The sequence below is a fragment of the Arachis ipaensis genome, chromosome B9, assembly GCF_059453495.1.
Source record: "Arachis ipaensis isolate K30076 ecotype BB chromosome B9, ASM5945349v1, whole genome shotgun sequence".
Classification (NCBI taxonomy): Eukaryota; Viridiplantae; Streptophyta; class Magnoliopsida; order Fabales; family Fabaceae; genus Arachis; species Arachis ipaensis.
The window spans coordinates 41852825-41857680 of record NC_142444.1 but is presented as its reverse complement, the minus strand read 5'-3'; the positions used below and the strand labels follow the sequence as shown (position 1 = coordinate 41857680).

Below are 4856 nucleotides of genomic sequence, written 5' to 3'. Positions count from 1 at the left end.
GAAAAACCACGTTAGTATCCACGTTAGTCTAGCTAACGTGACCACTAACGTGGAATGGAGGCTAGCTTGCAACGTTAATGAGAAAAGTGATCGCCATTAACGCCTTCGTGAGCCATCATAGCCCACGTTAGTTGCCACGTTAACTATGTTAACGTGGAAACTAACGTGGAAGAGAAGTAGAACTCCAACGTTAGTGGTAAAAGTAAGTACCACTAACGCTCCAAAGTGGCAATTGTCCACGTTAAGAGTCACGTTAACTCAGTTAACGTGAACTCTAACGTGGAAGAAGAAGATGAAGCCAACGTTAGTGACACTCAACTTTGTCACTAACGTTGGACCAAGCTTATAATGGCCACGTTAAGAGCCACGTTAACTCAGTTAACGTGGACTCTAACGTGGGCAAGCAAGGAATGGCCAACGTTAGTGACACTCACCTTTGTCACTAACGTTGGACTAAGCCACTTTGAGCCACGTTAGTTGCCACGTTAACTCAGTTAACGTGGAAGCTAACGTGGAGGAGAGAATGATGAGCCAACGTTAGTGACACTCACCTTTGTCACTAACGTTGGAGATGGCTATCAATACCACGTTAGAAGTCACGTTAACCTAGTTAACATGAACTCTAACGTGGGAAGAAAGGGCGTTTTGAAGCGTTAGTGACAAAGGTAAGTGTCACTAACGCTCTCGAAGATTTGGCAAGCCTACGTTAAAGGCTACGTTAACTATACTAACGTGGACTCTAACGTAGGGAGAAAGGGGGGGCTCTCAACGTTATTGAAAAAGGTAAACCCCAATAACGTGTGCGAAGGACCAAGAGGCAACGTTAGTGGTCACGTTGGTGCCACTAACGTTGAAGTTAACGTGGACTATTCTTGGGTTAGGAACGTTAGTGAAAAAGGTGATAGTCACTAACGTTCTCGGACCCACACTTTCACTTAACGTTAACGCCACTAACGTCCAAAGCTAAAGTCCATGCCTACTTCACACTCTCTCTCTGCAAGTAAAGCTAAGCCCACTGAAGATGGTAACTGCTTCAACTCAAGATCCAAAGGCCCATATCCAAGACTTGAAGAAGAAACTAGAAGATCAGAATAATAGTATAAATAGGGAGAACTTTGAACTAGAAGAGAGCTTTTTGGGGCATTATTAGAATTATTCTCTGTATTTTTACTTTCTCTGCAACTTCTAGTTTAACTTTTCAGAATGCATTCTCCATCTTTGTTATCCATTCCCAGAGCTATGAACAACTAAACCCCTTTCATTGTGTTAGGGAGCTCTGTTGTAATTTGATGGATCAATAATACTTTTCATTATTCTTCTTCTTTCTTTCCTCTTGATTTTACTAGAAAGCTTTCAATCTTCATCCAATTGAGTAGTTATCTTGGGAAATAAGCTATTCATACTTGGATCTCTTCTGAACCTTGGAAGAGAAATGAAGAGATCATGCTAGAAATGCTTTCTCATGTTGGACCAAATTGGAGTTTGGATGGATATAGTGACATATAATCTTACCAATACTTTGATTTGGAAATACATGTGGTATAATCAGTGACCATACCTCATTTCTTCTCATGAGTAATTGGACCAAGGAATTGGCTATTGATCAAGATTTGAGAGATTGAATTACCAAGGAATTAGAATTCAATCACTTAAGATTGCCAAGGAGATCAATGAATGCATTGATTGAGGAAGAGATGAAAATGAACTTGATCCGGAGGATGCAACATCTCCTAAGCCCAATGAACTCCCCATTTCTGATCTTACCCATTCTCTTTAATTTCTGCCAATTACTTCTATGATCATCTTTCCCATTCCCATTTAAGATTCTGCAATTTATTTTCTGTCATCTATTTTCAGCTCTTTATTTCCAGCATTTACATTTTCTGTTATTTACTTTTCCGCCATTTAATTTGCTGCAACTCTCAAACTAAATTCTGCTTAGCTCAACTAGAACATTCCTCCAATTAAAGTTGCTTGACCAATCAATCCCTGTGGGATTCGACCTCACTCTATTGTGAGTTTTTACTTGACGACAATTCGGTATACTTGCCGAGGGAGATTTGTTAAGAGACAAGTTTTTGTGCATCAAGTTTATGGCGCCGTTGCCGGAGATTGATTTTGTATCAACAATGATTAAGTTGGTGGATAACTAGATTCAGTATTTTTCTTTTGTTTGATTCAGTTTCATCTGAGTAATTTACTTTCAGTTTTAGTTATTTCTTTCCCTTTACCTTTCACCCATTGGTGGTGTTACCTGCATTTTGTTTTAATATTTGGTTCACTGACCCACTAACTGTTTGATATATTGCATCCCTCACACTAACAGCATTTCTAACAAGAACACTTTCTGCATCTATTTCCTTGCTTGTGCCTGTTGGTTGTATGACAGGGAGAAGAAGCGGGGCTTCAACTTCCTTTGATTCTGAACCTGAGAGGACCTTCCTTAGATTAAGGAGGGAAGCAAGAGGAAAACGAGTAGTTGGTGCGGCGGAAGAGAAGGAGTACTTTGAACCAAACATGGATGAGAACATGGAGAACCATCATGAAGAAGAAGCTCACAACCATGGCAGAGAAGGTCCAGTGCATCAGGCTGGACAAGAGAGAAGAGTTCTGGGTTCTTACATCAACCCAAATCCAGAAAACTATGGAAGTAGCATCCAAAGGCCAACCATACATGCCAACAACTTTGAACTCAAGCCACAGCTCATCACCCTTGTTCAGAACAATTGTTCATTCGGAGGAAGTGTCCAAGAAGACCCCAATCAACATCTAACCACCTTCCTGAGGATATGCGATACTATGAAGTCTAATGGTGTTCACCCTGACACCTATAGACTGCTTCTGTTTCCCTTCTCACTCAAGGACAAAGCATCTAAATGGCTGGAATCCTTTCCAAAAGAGAGTTTAGCAACCTGAGAAGACGTGGTGAACAAATTTTTGGGAAGATTCTACCCTCCTCAATGAATCAACAGGTTGAGAGCTGAGGTACAAACCTTCAGGCAGCAAGATGGTGAGACTCTATATGAAGCATGAGAGAGGTTTAAGGACCTGACAAGAAGATGCCCTCCAGATATGTTCAATGAATGGGTGCAGTTGCACATTTTCTATGAAGGCCTTTCGTATGAATCAAAGAAGGCAGTAGATCACTCATCCGGGGGATCTTTGAACAAGAAGAAGACCATTGAATAAGCCATAGATGTCATTGAGACTGTAGCAGAAAATGACTACTTCTATGCTTCTGAAAGAGACAACACTAGATGAGTGATGGAGCTGAACAATGTGGATGCACTACTAGCTCAAAACAAGCTTATTACCAAGCAATTGGCTGACCTTACCAAAAAGATGGAGAGGAATCAAGTGGCAGCAATCACCACCTCAGCAGCAGCTCAAGAAGGAGTGAATGAAGAAGCAGAGGGTGATCAGGAACAAGCCAACTACATTGGAAATTCACCTAGGAAGCACCATGACCCATACTCTAAAACATATAATCCCGGTTGGAGGAACCACCTAAATTTTGGGTGGGGAAACCAACAGGATCAAAGCCAAGATCAGAGACGCCACAACCCCAATAACAATGCAGCTCACCAACACTCCACACAGAGGTCATATCAACACCCACCTAATAACACCTCTCAGCATCCATACCAAAGTCAAAATGGCCCTTCTCATACTTCCAATCTCAACTCTCCATCATCTGAAGATAGACTCTCAAGGATTGAAACTCTACTTAAAGGCATATGCAAGGAGATCCAAGATAACAAGGTGTTCAAGGAGGAGGTGCGAGCCAATATCAAGAACCAGGGAGACACCATCAAGAGGCTGGAGTTTCAAGTGGGATACCTTTCTGAGAAGATCCCCAAATCTACTGATAGCTTTCCAAGTGACACAGAGAAAAATCTGAGAGGTGAAGCAAAGAAGGTCAGATGGGAAGATTGCAAGATGGTTGCTATAAGTGATAAGGAGACTGAGGAAGAGCCGAACAAACCATTAGAACAACCTGAAGATACCTCGGCAGGAAAGCAGGAAGAGAATCATCAAGAAACCACAATCACACAGAAGGAGCTGCTGAGACTCTATGCACCCTTTACCCAAATACTCAATGGTGGTGTAGAGAAGAGAATATACTCAAGGTTTCTTAACATGTTTGCATCTCAACATGTAAACATACCATTCATCAAGGCCCTCCAACAAATGCCATCATACATTAAGTATATGAAAGAACTATTAACCAGGAAAAGCTCACTCAAGGGAGGACAAACAATAGTGATGAATAAGGAGTGTAGTGCTCTCATTCAAATAGAGTTGCCTACAAAAAGGAAGGACCCAGGGAGTTTTCACATCCCCTGTGCCATAGGAGAAACACTGATTGATAAGGGACTCTGTGACCTGGGAGCAAGCATCAACTTAATGCCTCTATCTCTAATGAAGAAGCTGCAGATCAATGAGCTAATGCCCACAAACGTAGTCATCAGGCTGGCTAACAAAACTCAAAAACAAGCAGTGGGAGTGGTTGAAAATGTGTTGGTGAAAGTGGGAAACTATTTCCTCCCCACAGATTTTGTCATATTGGTAATGGAAGAGAGTCCTATCCACCCAATCATATTGGGAAGACCGTTCCTAACTACAGTCAGAGCACTCATAGATGTGGAGCGAGGAGAGCTAATACTGAGGATACATGATGAACAACTCGCATTCAATGTCTTCAAACCCTCACAAAAAACAGACTAGGAACACAAGGAACCAAGGAAAAATCACAACAAAGCACTGGTGGAAGAAACAAGCACTGAAGCACAAAATGTACACCTGGGAATCCCCTTGGTTGATAAATAAAACAGCCAGAAGGTGTCACAGCTAAA

General features: G+C 41.6%; 1 non-coding gene across 1 annotated transcript; it reads right to left on the bottom strand.

Annotated features, from left to right (window-relative positions):
- Window positions 1-2970: 2970 nt before the first annotated feature.
- Window positions 2971-3077, bottom strand: LOC148544437 (small nucleolar RNA R71). The gene has a single exon (XR_015900495.1). It is a non-coding gene; the product is annotated as a small nucleolar RNA R71 (small nucleolar RNA).
- Window positions 3078-4856: the final 1779 nt, after the last annotated feature.